This window comes from Cavia porcellus, unplaced genomic scaffold, assembly GCF_034190915.1.
Source record: "Cavia porcellus strain 051 isolate PalLab524CR breed Dunkin Hartley unplaced genomic scaffold, mCavPor4.1 scaffold_11, whole genome shotgun sequence".
In the NCBI taxonomy this organism is placed as follows: domain Eukaryota; kingdom Metazoa; phylum Chordata; class Mammalia; order Rodentia; family Caviidae; genus Cavia; species Cavia porcellus.
Genome location: NW_026947494.1, coordinates 56,251,391 through 56,274,299, shown reverse-complemented (window position 1 = coordinate 56,274,299; position 22,909 = coordinate 56,251,391). Strand labels below are relative to the sequence as shown.

At 37.7% G+C, this 22,909-nt stretch overlaps 1 long non-coding RNA gene across 5 annotated transcripts; it reads right to left on the bottom strand.

The window, feature by feature from the left end:
- Window positions 1-889: 889 nt before the first annotated feature.
- LOC134478110 (uncharacterized) lies at window positions 890-22,146 on the bottom strand. Of its 5 annotated transcripts, none has more exons than XR_010050533.1 (3): window positions 22,012-22,118; window positions 2,395-5,973; window positions 890-2,301 (listed from the first exon to the last, which is right to left on the bottom strand). It is a non-coding gene; the product is annotated as an uncharacterized LOC134478110 (long non-coding RNA). The 5 variants fall into 5 exon arrangements; XR_010050532.1 differs by having other exon boundaries at window positions 890-3,517; window positions 5,295-5,973; XR_010050531.1 differs by having other exon boundaries at window positions 890-5,491; window positions 5,800-5,973.
- Window positions 22,147-22,909: the final 763 nt, after the last annotated feature.

The following is a 22,909-nucleotide window of genomic DNA, read 5'->3' as shown; positions in this document are numbered from 1 at the left end:
TCTAGAATGGTCCTATGTTTGGTTTAGTATTCTTCTGTCATCATCCTGAAATTGCGGGAAAAAATGCTGATAGCCTCATGTGAAAACAGGTGCTTATTGACCAAGGCAAGACAACAACTAGCATAATACACACAAGAAAGGAACTGTCTACTAGTTATAAATCACTGAAAGGTGTAACTGATTTATCACCCTTCCTAATGGCAAATGCATGATTCATATACGCTTTGAAAAAGAATAATCACATATAATTCATGAATCTATTGATATCTCATCTCTGCTTTGAACTGTCTGTGCTGCTTTGCCTTCATAATCTTCACCTGCCAAAATGTGATCAATTTCCTGGGGTGCGAGTAATCATAAATTATCCATGTTACCTATCTTTATTTTTTCTGGGAATAGTAAAATTTCCCTTCCCAGGTATCTTTATTGTTTGACCTCTTTACACTTAAGTATCTGATCAGAATCAGTTTGTATCTTCCGCATGTGTTATTTAGTAGATTAAAAGAGCATTTTCATGTCACATTTCTTTTCAAAATCTTGCTTCCTAGGGAGCATACATATGACAATTAATACAATGTTAGCTTTTCTAATAGAACATAATCTAGAATTAGGCACATTATAGCCACTAAGTTAATGTCTAATTATTCTATGTGCTGTGAAAGTGAGTGTAATATCTAATTAATTAATTAAATTGAATTAACTGGTAATTTCCCATGTACCATATATGTGTAACAATTTTCACATATCTTTTGTTGTTGTTGATTTTGTGGTTGTTTTTTCTTTTTTAGTTTCTTTTGTATTAGTGTATGTTTTTGATACATAATAATTTCATTCACTTTAAAGAACTTTCATATATCTTTTTTAAATAAAGATGAAACTTTCTAAACTGTTGTTTTTGCTCAAAAAACCTTTAATCTCTAACATTACCAACATATTAAACAATAGCCTTTACAATGTACTTGTACAAAAATGAATTTATACGTTTGTAGTTCCCAAGTAGGGGTCTGAAGAAACTTTAAGAAAGTTTAAGCTTTTGACAGAAATGGTGATGATCTGTTGGTAGACTCAATTTTCCCATGGTACCTCATTTCAAAACACAGAGGGTGCTTGCTTTGCAGAACCATCTCATGCCCATTTGCATCTCATAAAGTTCCCTGTGTTTATAATTTTAAAGGATATTCCATGGCAGCTTGTTTGTTTGTTTATTAAAATGTCAAGTCACTTAACACATTGCAGAGTTTGGTTCTCATGTGGGTCTCAATGCATAGAAATGAAGTGATTGCTTTAAGTTGAGCTGGGGCCAGATCCACACAGCTAGACAGTTCTTAATTGCTTCGTTTTCTAGGTTGCAGTTTTCTAAACTATATTTTCTTCGCAGTGGGGAAAAAGTTTTAAAACTTTGCTTTCACTTCACACTGAGAGTAAGTGTGAAGAAAGCAGATGGAAAATAACGAGTTTCCTCCACGCTGTCTTGGAGGGAGAAATATTTTTTCAGGCTCCACCTTTTGTTGCATATTGCAACAGCATCAGGATCCTGTTTTTCATGAGTTTGATTCTTGTCAGCTATGCTTCCTTCATTCTTCTCTGGGTCAAGGAGATAATAAATAGGGTGCTATGTAGTCAGGGACCCAGGTAGCAACGAGGTTCTCAAGCGCTGACACCTACAGAGAACCCAGCATTTATCCTTACGCCAGCACCTGCAGCCTGGCAAACAGAGCTCTCATGGACAGACGTGGCCTTTTGGAAAGAGGCTCAAGCATTTTAAAATGCTTTATTGAAAAAAAAAAAAAACTTTAGTCTAATAAATAAATAAAACAGAAAGTCAAAAAGTTACTGAATCTAAGAACACAAAACACAAGGAAATAATGATTTAGCACATATGAACAGTCTAATTTTAGAATAAATAATCACTGGGGAATTAATTTAAATGTCTAAAAATATATTAATATTGTTATAAAGTAATCGTAGGTTTACATGTCCAAGTTTAAAGGAAAAAAGTATGTCTAAATGGAAATCAGGAGCCATTGTAAAAGTGTCCATACTTTCCATGATTTTTCATGAAATCTGTCACGAAATTTGTCTGAAAATTATTGTCATTGAAAAAGTTCAATCTTTTCCTTGCTTCAGGTAAATAAGTCTCTTTTTCTTAAAGTTCTCAAACTGGGATTCGGATAACACAGGTGGTTCCCTTCTGATCAAGCAGGTTTGTTTCATTAAAAAACAGGTGTTTTCCATAATGTCCATCTCAAAGCACTTGAAGCACTTAAAACATCTACATACCTTCAATAATGTTACTTATTTCTAAAAGAAAAAGGAACAAAATGAGGAATTTGAAGGGATTGAGAGTTGAAGGGAAGATGGGACAGGTGATTTCTGAACCCAAACCATACTTACTTTGCAGTACGCTGAGAGGGTTGAGTGTGGACTGTGGGAAACAAACTCCAGGGGCTCCCCTTGAATGCAGAACAATTGCTGCAACTTTGATTATTGGGAGACTTATTTCCTTATACTGATATGTACAGAGCTGGCTGTGGTATTTTCTTCTCTCTTCATTTGACTCTAAGCACTGCAAATAAAGCTAGCCAAGGTACTGGTATGTAATCTCTAAAGCTGACAGTCTCCTGTTTCCTGTAAAAGACGTGATCAGCGATCACATCGGGATGGTAAAGCCAACAGCTTCAGGAATGTCAACTAGGTATGAGCCTCAAGGTAAAGAGGCTATAACTCTCCAGGGCACAAAAGTTTACACATCAGAAACCAGAGCAACAGCCTCCAAAAACAATTCAGCTGCCACCTTAATTGAATTATGTAAATTGATCCTTCTGCATATCTTTATCTCTGCATTTTGCAGAGATACTTTTCTCCCCACCTGGCTAGCCAGCTCCAGTTACTCACTAGTTCCCTCCATCCTCACTGTCACTCATCCCTCAGTCACCCCACTTCTTCACAAGATAATAAATTCTGGAAGAAGCCTAGGATCAGGGCCTTTGTCCGCACATCCTCAAAAGGATTGGACTTTAGGACCCCTTGGCTGCCCTTCACTTGGAATGTGTCTTGGTTACTCTTGCCATGGGTTGTATTGGAGGTGGTAGATAGGAATTAACTTGCTGGAATTCCAATAATGTCTCAATGGGATTACAAATATAACTTTTTGGATGGTGAAGGAAACTGGAAAGGAATTACCATACTTGCATAACTATGCAGTATTTGCGATTACAATAGTGGACGGTAACACAGACAGCAAACCCTCTCTGGGAAGGGATCGGAGTGTCCTACTCTAGGCTGAAACCTATTTTACCTGATTTAGGCAGGAAGTTCATATTGAGAAACAGTACAAAGATGGGTTAGAAAAGGAAGGGTTGGGGGAGTAAGCATGACAGGACGGTCCGCAATGAAGAGAATATACTGACACAAGGCTGGGATGATCATCTCTTCTCTGTGGTATTTCCCACATACTGGAATTATTTCCCAGGCTATTAAGTGTTTCTCTTCTGTTGAGATCTATGTTTGCAAGTATCTGCACAAGACAAAGTATAGCATTTCACTCTTAATGAAAATGAAAATATCTCACAAATCTCAAGGGTGCTTTACTCCTAAAGTAGAAGCAGTACACTGTGTTTCATGGTAAAGACAGGACATCACACTTGCACGAGGTGAACTACTAGATTTATATTTATAAAAGGGAGAAAAAGAGCTTCAAAGAAATTGTTTAAAAGTTATAGAACCATTTAGCAAAAGGAAGAAGAGAGAGAGAAGAAAAATCTATCACATTATGAACAGTAACTGTGGTTAAGAATGAATTACTCTTGGTATCCAGGGGAGTCTGTCTAGCACTTGGTTTCTGAGGTCTAAATAACAGGCAAATCGAAACCTCGAAAAGGAGAGTTTGTCAGGTGTTTTTCTCTGCTTTTTTTTTTTCTTTTTTTAAAATGAAGGCAGAAATGCACTCAGAAGCCTCTAATTGAATTCATAAAGCCAGCAATGTGTTTAAGTGTTTGTCACTGGAAAGCTATGTTAAGTATCAGAGCAAATTTTTGAATAAAAGATATTCAGTTAAAAGATGTTCAAAAAATAGAATTTAAGGAAGATTATGGGCCAGTGGTGTAAAAATCAAAGATTTTTTTCTTAATCCAGCTATTAGTTCAGGAAAGGTTGTGATAATCACTGGCCTGCAAACAGTGCCAAGCTTCTAGTGGTCAAAAAGCCATGTCAAAACATGGACGGTGGGTCAAAGGAGCCTGAAGAAATACACAGAGTGGTAAATCTAAGAGAAAGATTTTAGATTTCTCTTCCTGCTTATGAGTCTCTGGTCCTCATTATAAATTTTCTTGAGCTGAACTGAAATAAGAAGAAACCTAGACTTAGATATAGCTAGAAAGGTCTAACACGACATCCAGACCCTGACACATAGCATCCTTTTCTTCATCTGTAACAGAGGGATATGACAGCTTCAGAGCAGTGTTGCTCTTAGAAGCAAACATGATGGTGAATGTCAAATGTATAACAGGGCTTTGGCCTTTGCAGGTGTGATTCACCCCTTTCACTATCTGCCTTTCCTTCCTGGGGAAGTTTCAAAAGAGAAGTCTGTCTCTCATTCCTTGCTCCCCCAGTTCCCCTGGTCTTCCCCTGCTGCTGGACTCCATCATGACTGCCTGGATACCTCTGCTGCATAGTTTGGGTTCTTTTTTCAGCTTTTAATTGATACTAAGGCATGATTACATTATGTGACTACAGTCCTTGTGTGTGGCTGGTACATATACATAATGCTTTTAATGATTTTTTCATCTCTTTTCCCTCTCCCAACTTTTAATCTTCTTCCTACTTGAACAAAATCTATCTCCCTACTTTCTATTATCTATTTTTTATTTTGATTTTTATTTGTATTTTGGATTTCTTATACAAGAGAAATCATGTGGTATTTAAGCTTGTCTGATTGATTACACTTACAGATTCCTCAAAAAAACAAAAATTAGCAATTTCATTTGACCCAGTTAGTCTCCTACTAGGGATCTTCTTGAAAGAATTACAGACATCATATAAGAGTGATACATATGTACTCATGTTTATAGAAAACCAACATAATATGTAAATCTTAGAAGAAGCCCATGGCTAAAAAATATGGGGAATTTCTACATAGCGGAGTACCACTCTGCCATAAAGGAGGCTAAACTTGGAATTATTTTCAGGACAATAGATGCACTTTGAGATCCTAGGACTGCTTGTTTAGGTGATAAGAGTGATGACAGTGGCACAAGTATAAACAAGGATGAAAGAGTGGAGAGGATGATACACACTGCAGGATCTTGGAAGGAGTCTCTCTCCTGTCCTGAAGTGCTTCGATCAACTGCAGGGCTAGCATGGAACTCCACTTCCTATGGGAGAGGTTACTTGGCCTCAGATGGGAAGTTTGTTCCACTGGTGTCTGCACTGCCTCGCTGTGGGTGAGTGTACAGGAATCTGTGATTTTCGGCCACCCAGTGGAAGACAGGAGCTCAAAGAGAACAAAAGCAGTGGAAGGGTGACTTAGTCCATCTATCCTCTAGAACTAGATGAACAATTACCTCCCATCTCTGGATGCCTGGGCTTCAGGTTCCTGACCTGTGGTTTTCAGTATTTAAATCACCTACTTGTGATCCTCGGGTCCCCATCTGCTTCCCTGGTCTGAGGCTTTCAGAGTAAGACTGAGCTATGCTACTCATCTCCCTGAGTTCCCAGCTTGCAGACATCTGTTGTCTTTTGTGGGGAAGCCTCCACAGCTGTGTGGGCCAGCTCCTCTAATCTATTTCCCTGTATACTCACCTGTTTCCTGTTGGTTCTGTCTCTCTGGAGAATGCTGCTGAGCACAAGGACTGGGGCTGATCTTCTAAGGCAGGAATGGCCTGGCCAAGTAGAGCTGATTTATCCATTGAGCAGGGTAGGTACAGTACCTACAATTCAGAGTCCTCTTGGAGCACCACACACATGTTTGAGCTGCTTTTAAAATTAGAAGGAAAACATGGACTTTCAGGTAAAAATAATGCTTTAATAGATACTATTGACACATTGTCCTTAATACCAACACTGTCATAAACTAAATTTACTGTTTGTGAAGAAAAAGACTCTGAAAAGCCCAATCTCTAGGGCCCATCAAGATCACGGTGTAACCCAGTGTCTGGGCTCTTACTCTTCGCTAGTTGACCGGCATAAGCCAATCTGCCATTCCCATCTGGATAGAGCCTGCTAATTAGCACACACCAGTCTATGCAGGAACCACCTTGATTTCAACCCCAGGTGTAATGCTACTCAGCTCTTTCTAGACATCACTAATGGTCATTGACGGGCCTTTAACAGAACTGCACTGAATATTTGACTGTTTGTTTCAATTTTTTTATCTCCACCTATCAAATTCTTCTGTTTTCTGTCAAAATTAAAGCTAGGAGGGAGTAGCCATGTAGTGGGTCCACATAATTTCCAAAAGGTTTCCCCAATTAATTGTGACCTTCTTTGTGTTTTCTCTTTTTCTTTCCTTTTTTCCCTTATATTCTTATTTGAAGTCTATTACTTCTGATTTTTTTCTATTAGAAAACTAAGACTTATTTGGCATCCAAGAACTTTAGAGTCAACCAAGAGCTAGGCAGATACAGGTCATGTCTTCCAAATGAAGGTTTTTTAAAATAGAAAATCCTGTTCTTCATAATACTTTTTGGCTCTATGTCATAGGGAAGCAGTGGGGATGATGTACTATAATTCAAAGGCACTTTACCATAATTCATTAAGTCCATACTCCTGAAGGTCAGAAGGTAAGACCTGTCCCTCTAAGAGAGTCCACTATACTATTAATGATGATTATAAAATGAATTGTATCACCTCAAAATTGACATGTCAAAATGCTAACCTCAAACTCCCCAAATATGACATAGTTTGGAATTAGGATTATTGCACATGTCATTAGTTGAGATGCAGTCAGTAGGATCAGCCACTAACCTAACAGTGTCCTTACACATAAGTAGGGGAAATTTGGACAGAGATAAGCTACAGAGGTAAAATGCCACTAAAGGATGAAAGAGATCAGAATGATGCTTCCATGAGTGTATGCAAATATTGCCAGTAAAACATCAGAATTGAGATAAGGAGCACAGGACAGATCCTTCTCCCTGCGCTGCCAAGCCTGGTGATTTCTTGGTCACAGATTTGTGTCTCCAGACCTGTAAGACAATGCATTTCCATTGTTTATGCCACTCAGTTTGTGGTGCACGGTCATGGTAGTTCTAGGAAGCAAATATAGTATGAATTTAAAGTCCTTACACGAAACTCTAAAAGCAAATTAAGACCAAGAAAACAGGAGCTTAGAGGGGGAGAGGGTATGTGAAAAATACAAAGAGGCTAAAGCCTTGTAAATATTTCTGTCCCCCAAAATGAAAGTCATCCTTTCAAACTCACTAGCACAAGCTCCACCTTGGTTTTGCTCATCATCTTTGGAAGAGAGGGAGGCTGGGTTTTTCCACCAACACCTCCTCTTGCGGCCTTCCTCTCCGGCCTGGGTGGCGACCATACCGCTGTCAGCCCTCTTCATTCCACTCAGCTGTGGTCAAGTTTGGCCCTGGATCCTTGCTGGATTTGGTGTGGCCCTTTCAACAGACTCATTTGCTGGCAGCTGTCCCACTACCACAGGAAGAATTTTTTGACCAGGTTGTTGCAATTTGCAATAAAAGGATAAACATAAATGGAACTCTCCGTACTTTTTTATTATGGACATAGTCAATACTTAATACTCATAGGATACATTATACTCATCTCTGAACTGATCTGTGGGAAGCATTTTTAAACATGATATTTGAATCCACCAACAGATACAATGCAATGGTTTCAGAGCAGCTTTGAAGGTGAAAAGAGATTTCATAGCGCCTTCCACAGTACCCTCACGAGGGTGGTACCTTTCTCTGCCCCACTCTGTTAGTGGTGCTAGAATTTAGGTCATCTACCCGCAAAATGTCTGAAACCAAATGTTCTCCCATCTTAACATAGGAGTTTCACAAACCTCCCTTATGGGTGGCCATTCTATGTGATAGAAAGATAGAAAAAGTACAATAATTAAATCACAAAGGAAATAAATGTGGAATGAAACAGAAACTCAGATCTAGAGCCAGCAGCCTGAAAACTTACTGGGGGCAAAGAGCCAATCTTAGGACTACAAAGACAAGTTGAGTTTAAAGAACCTGTATTATTCAGAAAGAACCACTCAAAGATGAGGTTCTCCGGATTCATTCATTCATGCACTCATTCACTCATCCACCACCAAATACCTACATGTGGTGCATGAAGTGTTCCTGGGATTTGTCTTATGGAACACAGGAGAGGAGGGCATAGACAAGTAAGACAGCATAGCACGCAGTAGGTAGGTATGGGCAATTACAGGAACTCCCACTATCTTAGAAATGCCCCTCAGAGACCTCTTTGAGCATCAGGAACCAACATTGTGCCTTCCCTGTTGCCCCTTGTACCATCTTGGAGTTAATAGGATCTAAGGATCATGGACTAGGTATTTTCAGTTACCTGACAAATGATAAAGTGTGTTCTCAACCAAAAGACAAAGTCAAAACATAACAATCTAATATTTCTCCAGTGACTCAGAAACCCAACACTTCGCAGTGGCTTCAGTCTGTTTGTCACATGTTTCTCAAAGGGACTCAGTGATTCATTCAAAAGGAAAGTGACGTTTTTTGATTTAAAGTGTCCAGAAAAATTTAGAACTTAGTGTATATTTTTCCTTTGATTTCTTTAGAAAATTCTTGACTCATTCCCTTTCACCCAAACCATCAATTAAATTCTAAGAATTTGCCCTACAAGAATATGAGAACTCTTAATATTTTTCTCTTACACTGTAACCACTCTTACTTAAAGAAATCTCTCATTTTTGTCTCTTGACTATTTCATAACTGATCTCTCTAGTTTCCTTATAGCTCTGTGCTCATGAACTTTTGAGTTTTTGAAAACATGAATTATATCATATTGGCTGCTGTTTATGAGCTGACATGGTTCCTTGCCGTGCAGTACACCTCAGTGGTGTATGCACAGCCTTCTAAAGTACAGCCCCAGCCTGTTGCTCCAGCTCCTGCCATGAAAGCTATTCTACTCCAGCTCCTGTCATGCAAAGGCCTCTATTATCACCCTCTGTTTCTGCAATATGCACATTCCTACCTTGGCTTCTCTCATGCTGCTCTGTCTTTCTAGATTCTACTTCATTCTCAAGTGGATTCCCTTGTCATTTGAGGGTCTGCTTCAACATTACCTCTCTTAAGAGATTTATCTAATTTCAAAATCTTCACCCAGTTACTGTCTCATTTCCACGTTTGATTTCTCTGCATAGCACACAGCATTTTCTGATATGTTTCTTAATTTTGTTTTTGTTTTTATTCTCCCCCTTTCATATGAGTGTTAGTTCCAAGATAACAGCGATGTCTATCTGGATTGCTGATGGGTCCCTAGCACCTTGTACTTCCCAAGTATTCCATTGCTATTTGTTGAGTGACTAAATACTTAACTGTCTCATTGTTTGCTAAAGACATAGAGTTAGTTACTTTCAATTTGCAAGGTACTCAAGTTATACTTCAGCTTTTTTGTTTATTAAGGGCATTAAAGAAGAATAGGACACAGCTTCAGGAGCTTCCCAGCTCAGTCACAAGGACCAGAAAAATCCTTGTTGTAATAAGTTATAATAAGATGTCATAGACTCGACAACTCCAAGAGCACCTACTGTTTGCTCCTCCAGAACTTGGGACTCCCCATATCTTGGTTTCCAGAGACCCTGCCACTCCTGCTTCCTCCCTGCTTGACAGTCCTGCTTCTTGCTGCCTGTGGGGAGGCTCTGTTGGGTCATGCTGCTGCAGAGCTGCTGAATCAAGAGGCCTCTCAGGTGTGGCTGGCCTTGTCTCACCCACACTGGAGGGTGATGCTCAGCCTCATGCAAATGTTGAAGTCAGGATGCCAAAGATCCTTCAAGAAAGAAGCCTTCAAAGACAGTTGTGTGCAATGCAGTAACTCTGAGCTCCTTATAAAGGAAAAGTATTCTTATCAAGTAACTCAGTGGTATGAAGCATATCTTGGATCTTCTTATAAACAAACATAGGTGGAGAGGCCAAGCATCAAAACTATGTAGCAAATATATTCAGAGACTAAGTCTCAATACTGATTACTTTCGGAAAAGATACAATCAAACTTTGTCTATTTGGAGAACATTTCATTTTTGGTTAATAAAATAAATTTTTTGCTAAGTACTTAACTATAGACTATCTTTTAAGCCTTTTAAATATTGTTTATAAATCTGTATGCAAACCTGAGGCCACTGGCTAAGTGTGGGTAGTTGAAAACTAGAGGAAAATAGATTTTGAATCATCTGAAGTTTAGGAGAATGGTTTATTTTTTTAAAAATATTTACTCACTACAAACTCAATGCAGGACAATGCAGTTTGGCTCAATACTTATTGAAGAATTTGTATAGTGAGAAAAACTTTTACAATGATATTCATTGCCTTATGGTTTGAAGCAGCAAAAGTCCAAAAATAACCCAATTCCAAAACAAAGTAAAGGGCAGATTAAATAAATTACAGTACATCATTAAAAGAGAATGCTAAAAATATAAAAGAGAATGTTCTACAACTATCGACAAGACCTTCTACCTATGTATGTTGATGCAAGAATTTACCCTCCAAAATATTATTATGGGCAAGATATAGGAATATAAATGCCATGTAGTTTTACTTATGTGAAAAAAATTCTTCTTGTACAGAGAAGACCTGGCTGTCTATGAGAGGACAATAAAGAAATTTAATTTTAATATGTAACTATTTTACTGTATAATTTTTTTTTAAAAATCACATTCAGATATTGCTGAAAAGTAAGAAAAGTGGAACTTAATTTTCATACAAGGCAAAAATTATATGTAATAGCTTTCCTTTGAGTTTAGGAGAAATAAAGAAATCTGAGTTTTTAGTGTCTCTTAACCTTGAGAAAATCAAATTTATCTATACTTAGAGAATTTAGTATCTGCCTTTTTACCTACTTTGTTTATATAATTTGCAAAAGGAAGGATTTGGAAATTTAAAAATCCCTAAATACATTATAAGTATTATAAACATTTGCAATATAAAAAAGTACTTAGTACCCAAGTGAATGTTCCTCTGAGTGAGAACTAATTAGACATGAGTTCTCATGTTGTTACTGGCCCCTCCAAGGCATGACACATAAATTATATATTTCCACAATTAGTGTGAAGAATGCTCTGCAGTTCTTTCCTACTTTGGCTATTACGACAGAGTGGAGGTAGAATAAAAATAAACAATGTGCTAGACTTATGCTTTACACAAGACCCTCATCTTTTCTCTTTGGCTTTAATTAATATTCATATATCATCTTTGGTGGTTATGATTAGCTTCATATTTTCAATCAGGATAGAATTATAAATTTATAAATTATCTTGACTACAAATATATAGAAATATAGACTTAGAAAATAGAGGGAAGCTTGGAAGATGGCAGATCAAAAAGCAGAAAAGTAAAAAGCCTCTCTGAGAGAAATAGTTCAGATGCTGGAGTATAGCATCCTGGCAAAGACCAGATGGAGGGAAATGGACCCTCTCAACCCAGTAAAAAACTAAAGTGAAAAAAGAAAAAAAAGAAAAGAAAAACATGGACAGAGGCTGCTGCCAGACATGCACGCACTGGAGCCAGTCGCACTGTGTATGAAACACCACTGGAATCTGAAGACCCACAGTCACAATGAAGTTGGGGGTTGGCAAGCCCAAGAGCCTTGGTGGTAGGTGCAGTCGGCAGAGAGGGGTGATGGACCAGAGATACACTTGTAGATCTGCACCAACTCGTGGTGAGTGTGGGGAACTCAGTGCTCCCAACAGGAGTGGGCTATTGCCTGGGTGATATTTTGGAGTTGGGCAGGATAAGTCCAGAACCAGCACTGTAGTCAGCCATTCCTAGAGCAGAGCAGATGGCAAGAACTGCTTGTCTGAATCCCACCCCTGTGCACAATCCAGTAGCCAAGGACGAGGTTTCCCTGAAGCTATCCCTAACTGGCCCTGTCTGTGCAGCACACACTAATGTGATGAAGACTCCCATCAGTTGACCAGCTCAGAAGGGAGGGGCCAGTCTGCTCTGCCCCTGATTGTACTTCAGAGGTCACCAGCAGTCTGGGAGGGCAGCAATCCTTAGCCAGCACACTGCAGAGTAATCATAATCAATATAGGAAGTGCCAGGGACTCCCACTATCCACTTGTCTGTAAGAATCCAGAAACATGACAAGAGGGAGAAACAAATAGAAGTCTCCAGCCTCCAACCCAGCAGTACTGGCCCAAGAGAGGTAAACACAAAAGAGATTAGGGGTTGCACACATGCAGTTTCTGAAGAAGTGGAATCTGACATAAAGAAACACATTCGTGACATTATAAAAGAACTAAAAACAGAAATAATAATACAAGTAAAGGAAGATATAAGAAAAATAATAAAAGAAATGCTTAAGTACCTTTCAAGAAGACACAGATGGAAGAATGGAGGAGCGTAGAAAAAGAAGAGAAACCTTCTATGAAGAATATTTTAAAAATCTAGAATACATGAAACAGATTCAAAGAGATTATCAGGAAATTAAAAACTCCATTGAAAACTGGCAAATCTGCTTGAAAGAAACTAAAGATAGACTATAAACCTGGAAGACAGGTTTGCAGCTCGTGATCACAAAAGGAAAGACCTCTTAAAAATAACAAGGAACCATGAAGAAACAACACAAAGGCTATAAGATGACAAGAGGATCTATAACTTAAGAATAAAAAATGTGAGTGAAAAAGCAGGGGTAAATACAAATGAAATACAAAGGCTACTTATAGAAATAATTAAAGAAAACTTCCCAAGGATAGGAAAAGGAAATGATATTCAGATATATCAGGCATACAGAACTCTACCAGCTATAACCAAAATAGATCTATACTCAGACATATAATAATCAAGATCCAGAAATTCAATACAAGAACAGAATATTAAAAGCTGTCAGAGAAAAGAAACAGATCACCTATAAAGCAAAAACCATCAAAATCATGACAGACTTCTTAACACAAGCCATCAAATCAAGAAGAGCATGGAGCAAAGTATACTAATCCCTGAAAGAAAATAACTTCCAACCCAGATTGATGTGCCCTGCAAAACTATCTCTCAAAATTAATGGAGAAACATGATGCTTCCATGACAAAGAGGAACTAGGGGAGTTCATGAACACAAATTCAATCCTACAAAAGATATTGAGGGACATTCTAGAGAGAGAGAAAAAAAGACCATAGCTTCAGGAACAGGGGAAGAGGGAGCTCACTGAATGGGGTAGACACTGGAATGAAGAGGAAAAGTAGACAATAACAGAAAAATTGCATGGCAGAGATGAGGCAGAAAAGGGCCAAAATTGCTAACATGGATGGCCTGGATACACTAATAAAAAGAAACACAGGCGAGTGGATCAGGAGATATAGTCCATCAAGATGCTCTATATAAGAAATATAACTAACCTGAAAGAGGGTTTATGGACTGAAAGTCAAAGATGAGAAAATAATTCCCTGTGTAACAAGGAACCAGAAAAAAAGAGGGTGTAGCTCTTCCTTCAGCTGCAGATTGGCTGGAAAGATATAACACTTTTATACAATGGAGAACTACTCATTTATAAGGAAGGAAAACCTTGAAGCTCTTGTAGATAAATGGATACAACTTGAGACCAAGCTCAGTGGTAAAAATGTTCAGAACCACTTAGATAAATAGCAGGTTGCCTCCCTAATCTAAAAACTAAAGGAGTTAGTGGGATACAAAATGTATAGGGTAGCTTGGGAATGTGAAAGGGGAGGAATTGTCTAAATAAGAAAGACAGAGGACATTGGTAATCTTGTATCATGATTTGAAACCCATACAGTTTTCATGGCTCTATTTAGTTTGGTTATATTCTGTTCCTGTTTGTCTACTTGTGCTAGATTTGAGGGCATAGACTGCTATTCCAAGGATAACAGGATATACTATGGCAACCATTTTTAATTTTCTGTTAACTTGAAACCCTGTATTGCTTTCACTGCCTTGTTTTAACTGATTTTATTTGAATCTGTTTTGTTCAATCACTGTCTTGTCCTGACTGATTTTATTCAAATCTGTTATCTTTGATGGTATCAAGTCTGAGAGTATAAGCAACTACTCTGAAGAAAATAAGATTCACTATGATACCCATTCTGGTTTGACTATTACCCTCTTTTGAAGCTCTATAATGTCTCCAATGTTTTGTTTTTATTGACTTTGTTCCATACTGCTATGTTCAATTTTATTGTACTTGTTGATATGTATTGCAGATAACAAGAGACATCATGATAAGCATTGTAGATCACCTTGTATTATGATTTTAAATCATGCGCTATACCCAGTGTTTTGTTTTGAGTGATCCATTCTGTTTTTTTCTCATTTGGTTTTATTCTATTCAAAATAAAAAACAGAAAATATATAAAAGCATAATCATAAAAATATTAGCTATTTTCATAAACCAAAAGTAGAATATCTGAGCTGAGCTGATCTGGGGACACTTGGGGCTCTGAGTTTGGAGAAAGCAAAGGACTCAGAGTTTTGATACCTGCATGGTAGTGGAAATTGAAATGGCCTGATGGGAAGGCTGAGGGTTAGAACACTGGAGCCTGACTTACTTCAAGTTGGAGGACTCAAACACTTGGCTTCAAGTAGGCAGGAAGCTGAAATATGTCTATGTCTGCTGACTTGGACTACATAGTCTGTAAAGCTACATACATAAAGAGACAGAAGGGAAAATAAGGACTCAGTGCCAGGAGCTGAGCCACACTTTTACCATTTGTGGAATTGAACAGGTAATATTTTCAGTATTTTGCAGCACAGATGTCTTCATTATCTAATTGAAGGCCTCAATTCTGGGTTCAGAGGAAGAGGGTAGAGACAAGGTGTCTTGCAAAAGAGAAGTAGGGAGAAAAACAAAACAAACACTGCCAGACCAGATGAGAATTTAAACTAATATGTCACAAATAGAGATATAAATACCAACAAAAAAATACCATGGGGAGATAAATGTATATAAAGACAAAAGTAGTACAACAGTATGAAAATTAGTTTAGTGTCAAGATACAGAGAATGCTTAAAGTCATAAAGGGAGAATACCTCCTCACCAAAATACTAAATAAAAACAGTCAAGTGATGAGTTGGCAAGTTAGTAAACAGGAGGAACTGATCTAGTACTAGGCAGTACAGAGAGAAAAACAGAAATGGAAATATAAAAGAACCATAGAGTTATGTGTAGAATAAATTGAGAAGATATGATAACATACAATAAGAATCTTTGGGGACAAAAAGGGAAGGAATAATTATCCAAGAGGCATGAATAAAAAGTGGCCCATAAATACATAATTTTTCAGATTTAAAATGCACACATAAATTTTCAGATTTAAAATGCACTGAATAAACAAATCCAGACCTAGAAAATAAATTGATATTTTTATGAGTATAAAAAATATATAAGCTATTACATAAATTAGCTAAACTACAAATAGAATAAAAGCAGATTCCTATCAAGAGTAGATATTCAAAAAAGAATGAAACAATATTTTCCATGCTGGTAAAAAAGTAACTTCCATTATAAATTCTATAATCAGCTAACTTGTTATGCAATAATAAAATATAAAGTCTGCAACAATGTATCATTCATGACCACAGCTAATAAACTACTCAGTGACAAGTTTCATGCAGCCAAGACAACCCTGAGGAAAGTTTGTGATCTGAAGAACGCCAGTGCAGAGGACGTTGTTAAGTCCGTTAGCAGGACAGACTGAATTTTCTCAGAAACGTTTCCAGTTCATCCTGTTGTAGAATGCTGCCACGTACCATTCAAGAAATCGAGTCTGTCTTTCCTGTCCCCAAACTTTGGAAGATTCTGTGGCTGCCATCAAGGCTAAGATATGGCAGAGAGGGACACTGTGTGACTGGCAAGGTTATGGCAACCTGACTTGTGTTTGGCTCTCCGTTCTTGGGCTGCTGCCCTGAGAACCCGGTTGCCACACCCTGTAGCCCAAAATAGCCCACATAGAAAAACATACGGAAACACAGAGAAACTGAGACCCGTCAGCAATTGCCAAATTCCAGCAGAGGCCCTCTACAGTGTAGAGCAGAGCAAAGCTGTCCCTGGTTTTCCCTGCTTGAGTTCCTGACCCACAGACATCATGAACATTCTACTAATGCTTTATACCAAAAAAGTTTGGAGTTATTTTTTTTTTTCAGAGCTACATTTACAGAAGCACTTGGTATATTTCACTGTTGACTGTTTGATAACTATAATAATGATGAAACAAAGAACACGGAAGGTAGGAAATAGAAGTCATTTAGTGGTGAAATTTGTTGTTTAATTTGGGGGAAAGCTAAAGATTTTCAATAAATTTAGGTCTTGGTAATTTTTTACAGTTAAGCTTATATACTAACCTTTGGAAAAAACCATTAGAAACAACAGAAATTCTACCAATCCAATCCAATGAAGAAAACAAAAAAGGGAGAAAGACAATCACGAAAAGTTCACAAATGTATGTAATCAGAGCCGAGCAACATAATAGCCATCAATTGACTATTCATATTTCTTTTCATGTTCTCAGAGTTGTAGTCGAGTTAGCGGTGGTGAGCCTATGGCAGGCATGCTTCAGAGGACTGCTGGTCTCATTTAAAGTTCAAAAAGGTTCACTATCACCAATTTCAGCTATAAGAAGTTAAAAATATAATGAGTGGTAGACACATCTCAGATTTTAACTTAGTCTAAATTGCATTTTTTTCAGATATGTGATTTATTAGTTATGTTTTAAAGTTTATACCTTTAAAATATTAAAGACAGAGTCAAAGATGAAAGAAAAATGATTTTCATTAAGCCTCGTGTCATGATGACTTTATAAAGTTAGATAGTTACATATTTTAAACAGAAAATAGTGTCACTACAGTGGTTGTTAAAATTAGCTTTCTAAATCTCTCTACTTGGAAAAAATGGTAGAGGATTATGCTTAAGCAGTTGTCTAAATCAGACTTAATAAAATAACTGACTCACATAGGCTCAGTGGTTTATAATTACAACCTCTTTTGTTACTGGAGATTGAGCCCAAGGCCTTTACACTGTGCTATGTACCCAACTCTTATTTTTTATTTTGAGATAGGGCCTCACTAACTCCTAAATTTCCCAGGCTGAGTTTGAACTTGTGATCTTTCTTCCTCAGACTCCCAGAGTGCTAGGATTATAGGACTTTGCCACAAGGACTGGCTAAATAATGTTATTTTATTAAAAAAATCCATAAACTAAGTAGCTGCCACTTGAACAGGTGGCATTTGGTTTAGTGTGCCAGCGCCTTTTGCCAGTGGTTCCCATTGTGCTCTGCACCTGGAACCCGTCTATGGTATTCTCCAGGATGGAGTGTGAGTATATGGACAGCTCAAGATTCAGAAAGAGACAAGAAGTTTAGATTCTGCTTTGCAGCAGTGTGCTGTACCCTCGGGACTCATTTTCATGCAAGGGAATCCAGGAAAAGGGGCTGCTTGGGCAGAGGAAAGAAAGATCCTAGAGAGAAGCCATATTCTTGCTTATTGCTTTTCAAGAGAAGCAAATTTTGTCTTGTTTCTCAAAAAGTATAAAAGCATTTACTGAAATCATCATTTATTTGTCTTGGTTCAGTGTGGCTTTTAATTCAAATTAACTTTATGTGTTCTCTCTTTTCAATCAAGCAAGACACTTTTTAAGGTACTTTAATGACCTTAGTGTTTCTATCACTTAATGTAGTGTTGGCACATTATAAAGTCATTAATATCTGCTGAATAAATAAATTCTACAGATGAGAAGCAATTAGTTTTCTCTATAAAACAAGAAGAAGAAGTCTACCCAGGGAACTTAGTGACAGAAGCAGAGCGAGAAACCCAAGCCTTGCTCTGTTCTGTCTCACAAGTTTACTGCTACTTCCATAGCTACCCTCGAAATCCAAAATGCTGCGTTCAGCGGCCTTCAGATTCCTTCCTGGAAAGCCTGGGTTTTGCCCACCAGACTTGAATGAAATGATGTCTATGGTCTGGGCTAGTCCTAAAATACTATACCAAAGACCCAGTGACTTTAACATCTGCCAACAGTTCTAAGTGGAAAAAGCAATTCGATGATGCAGGGATGCTGCAAACATACTCCTTATAGTGTTGCCTTTTGCAGCCATGATATTTCTCTATATAAAGGAAATATTTCATCTTTTCACTTTTTCTCCTTCTCACTATTATTCCCTATTTATTTTATAAACTTTCCTGAGATAGGGAAAAGATCTTTGCTGAACACTAAAAATCAGCAACTAAATCTTAAGTTTTGAATAATAACCAGCTTCTCCAATTATTTTCTCTGGATGGCTTAGATTTCTTTTCCTCACTAAAAGGGACTTATACATTCATTGATTAGGATATATTTTTATGCCTTATCACTTTATCCGCCAAGGGTCTTGTGAAGTTTGCCTTATATTCATTGCCTAACAGACTAGAAACACGCGAGAAGAGGTGGCACAAGCAGCTGAAAAGACTGTTGATTATGATTGACAAAGGCCAACAGTGTGTGTGCAGAGAGACAAAGAGATCTTTGTTTGGGGGGAAGCATGTGACCAGCTGCCCCAATTTGGCCAGACTAGTTCCATTTGTTAGTCCATTTTTCTGGGTTTTCTTTGAGATTCTATTAAACTCGGTCTTTTCCACACCCCTTCCCACTTTCCCCCAACCATCCTTAGGAAAAAGAGAAGAGAATCAATTCTATCAACAGCCACATGTTTCTTCCTTAGGCTTTTCCTAATACTGTCTCCAAATATTTCTGGTCATGGATAAAATCAACACAGTGGATCTACTTATTTATAAATTATATTTACATACTCTTTATTTTGAAATTCCATGTTACTTATCTCATAAAACACACAAGAATATATATTACAAGAGAGAAGCACACAGTAAGTATGAAGAGGATTTTTCCTATGATTCCCCTTGGACCTTATTACATCACCCTCTGTACTTCAGGAGTATCTTCACCCTATTTTAGAAGCTCACGACAAAAAAAAAATAGTAGTGAATTGATTAAAGAAATGCATAGTCAAATCTGAGGAGCTGCATCCTCTTTTGGATATCATTTGGGGATATGACAATTAGATGGCTTTCCATTCTCTGTGACTGCCAGGAAGGATTTATGAGACAGGCCAGAAAGGCCAGGGCTCAGCCCAGGGTGGCAAAGACCTGAGACCTAGTCCCTGATCCATCACTCACCAGGTCTAGGATTCTTAGAAAGTCCGTCAGACTCCAAGTTTAAAATCAGTAATTTACCTGCTTCTCCTATTTGTTGTAAATATCAAAAGAGAAAATGGATTTGCAAGTTTTCATAAAAGATATCATGAAATACATATATAAAGTACCGTTGTTATTGTTAAAGATTGTCCAAGCAAGATTCACTTTATTCCCAGTGTTTATTGTATTGGCAAAACTTTTCAGCATACACTGCCTTCCAGTTTGTCCTCACTATAATGTTTAATAAGTCAAACTCCTGGCTTTGTAGTTTTAGATTTCAGGGAATACTGTCTCAACTCTTCCTTCCAAGGTTATGGAAACATGAAAGGTAAAAACAATTTCAGAGTTCAAGGAATTTAAGAGATCACCTCAGTATTCTTATTTTATAGATAAAGATATTGATGTTCAGTGAGGTTGAGTGACTCACCAAGGGTCATACAGTTGGTGAAGGAATCGAGTTAGAACTCAAGAGCTTTATCTGAACCTATTTCGTAATCCAATTTTTCCCCCGTGTGCTTGTACAAATCCTTTCCTTCTTTCAGTGCTGTCTCTTAGGACTGATTTCCACTATCCTAGTTCTCTAGAAAATTATTTATAATTGCTTTCTAGCTTCATGTTTCTCTCTAGTAAAACCTATCCTAGTTAAATTTATTTTATGTCTCTATTCTTTCTCATAAAAGATTCCACCACTTCCCAAATTTTTAACTCAAAAGTCAGTTCAATCTCCCAAACGTTTCCAATTCTTTCTAATTTTCATTGGCCTCCTACCCTAACTACCTTGCTAGTTCCCTGAGATGGTTTTTGTCAGAAAAGATTTCCTTGTCTGATTAGATGACCAGAGGTAGACACATATATTGGCATGGAAACCGCCTGCCTCTTACAAAGCACTGACAATTGTGTGAGACACACAAGGTAAAATAACCTGATCACAGATGGTAAATTAAGAAGGTAAAAATTCTTACAGAAGTCTCACACCAAAAATAGGTGTGAATACTCAGGAGAATTTAGAAATGCACGTTAGAGATGACACAGGCAGAGGCTGGATAGAGATGGATGTGTGGTTCTCCTGTGCCTGTTCCTTGCCGAGACTGTCTTTTCCAATCAGGAGGATCTTCTTGTTTCTTTTTCTCCTTTTCTTCTTTTAGCTCCTGCCTTTCCTCACTTCTTAATCAATCCACTAGAAAAAGTCTCTGATTTAATGAGAAATTTTGCTCATGGAATATTTTTAGTAGGTCTTATTGCTCCCTATATAGGTCATTTTTAAATGTTTGGTAGAAAAAAATATGCTCTAGAAGTAATACATATTAAATCTTATGAGCTGTGTTTCTGATAGGTGAAAACACCAATAAAATGTCTAAAAATAAAGTCTAGGAAGATAAACAGCCAGAGACCTGAGGCAAAGGACTGGCAAGATTTTTTTTGTGATTTCTATGTAGTTTTCATTTTATTTTCATAAAATCTTCCCTTGGTGTGTAATAAAATCGTAACACAACTAGATCACAACTGAAAGTTTTGAAAACAAAAGATTATATATACTGTTATCAATTTGTCTTTTAGTAATGTCTGGACATTGAAATATTCATGCCCCCAGTTTGTGCATGGAAAAAGGGCTAGCATTGTTCAGTTTGTTTTTCTCTCCACTTGAGGGTTATATAATACATCTGACCCCAGAGCACCTAACAAAGCTTGCAGCCCAGAGCAGGTGTTCCATAAATGGTCATTGAACTGAGCTAACTGGTGTTCAAGGCCAGAATAACTTAGTCAAGAGGTCAAAATGTTCTTTGTCTAAATATTAATGTTAAACACAATGTGAACTGTAGCTTTAAAGAGCATAAAACAAAGTAGGAAATGATGAGCTAGAGGAGAAGTAAGAACATCAGGCATCAGACTCAGAGCTAGTCCTAAGCATTTCAAGAAATGAAAGAAACAAAAGGCCATGCTGCCTGGCTTGTGTCATAGACTTGGAAGACAAGGGTTCTGCTCACAGTCTCTGAAAGGAAGTGAGCATTGGCACAGACATGGAGGAGGTGGAGGGGTGGACAGAAGGGCCTGCAGCAAGAAACAGGCTGGATTGGCCCTTCCCGTCTGCAGCCTGGACCTGGGGTCCTGCTTAGGGTGCGGAAGGCTGAACTCTTTCACCAGGCTCAGCCCACCACAGTCCACTGAGCAAGAAAACAAAAAGGATGATTTGTGCCGGCCTTTCTACGCATCATGCTCCATAACCCTTCTCAGAAATTCAAAACCCCTAATGACACAAAATGTTCTCTTTGACTGGTAGCCTTTGACACTGCAACACTGTCTAAATAGTTCTGCTGCAGACCTACGTTATAGAAAAGTCTTTTACTCTAAGGCCACAGAAACTGTGTGTGTGTGTGTCTGTGTGTGTGTGTGTGTGTGTGTGTGTGTGTGTGTGCATGTGTGTGTGTGCATGAGCATGCATGTATGTGTGTGTGCGCATGTGTGCATGTGCGTGTGTGTGTGTGGTGTGTGTATGACAGAGAGAGAGAGAGAGAGAGAGAGAGAGAGAGAGAGAGAGAGAGAGAAATAATCCTTAACTTTAAGCAGTTTCTTTTCTCACTATGAATGGAAATAGATGAATTTTCTAAAATCATATTACTGATACAAGGTGAAATAAACAAACAGAAGTGACAAAAAAAAATCTATCTTAATGTTCAAAACTCACCTTCCAGCCTCCTTTAACACCTTCCAGATGCTTCTGCTCGCTTTGAACAAAAGCTTCTGGTTTTTGTTGTTGCTGCTGTTGCTGCTGTTGTTCTTCCTTATCTTAGCATCACATGACATTAATGCTTTCTCTTGAAGATTCTCCAAAGCCAGACTGAGCTAGTTGGATAGCTGCATTTACTAGAGCTTGTAGGTGAGACCTCAAAAGCTAAAGTGATTTGCAAAACTTTCCTGATTGCCTTCCTGAGATATTCAGTGTTCTCCGGTTCATTTGGGAAGACTGAAGTCTAAAGAAGAGGGAAAGGTTTACGGCTACTTTGTTCAACACAGTAGCCACCTGGCATTTAAAATTTAGAAGTATCACTGAGAAAAATGTCAAGTCTTTGTAACAACTTGGGTATATGAATGTGCTTTTTCAACTTGAACTTCACAAAAATCTAAGTATGGCTCAATCATTCTGAAATTTAGTATTGAAATACAAGGCACTGCAAATGTAAAATAAACACCAGATTCTGAACACTTTATATAAAAATGCTTATTAATAATACATACTTTTAAAAATTGTAGAAATGGTAGTACTTTGGATATGGTGAGTTGAACAAAATACATTTTAAAATACATTGTTAAAACTGATTTTTCTTCTATTCATTTTTAAAATATGACTACTAGAAAATCCTAAATTACATATTTGTATAGTTCATATTGTATTTTTATTTGATATTGCAGTTCCAAAGGGCAGTTTTGACTTACACCACTGTAGTTCATTCACCTGCCTAGTTAATTATATCTCTGGCAGTAAATCTAATATTGTTCATACAAGCATGCTTTTTTTTTCCTAATAGAATCGCCTGTTGGAACTGCCTTAGAAGGAAACCGAGGTTGACAAGAGAGTTCAAAAG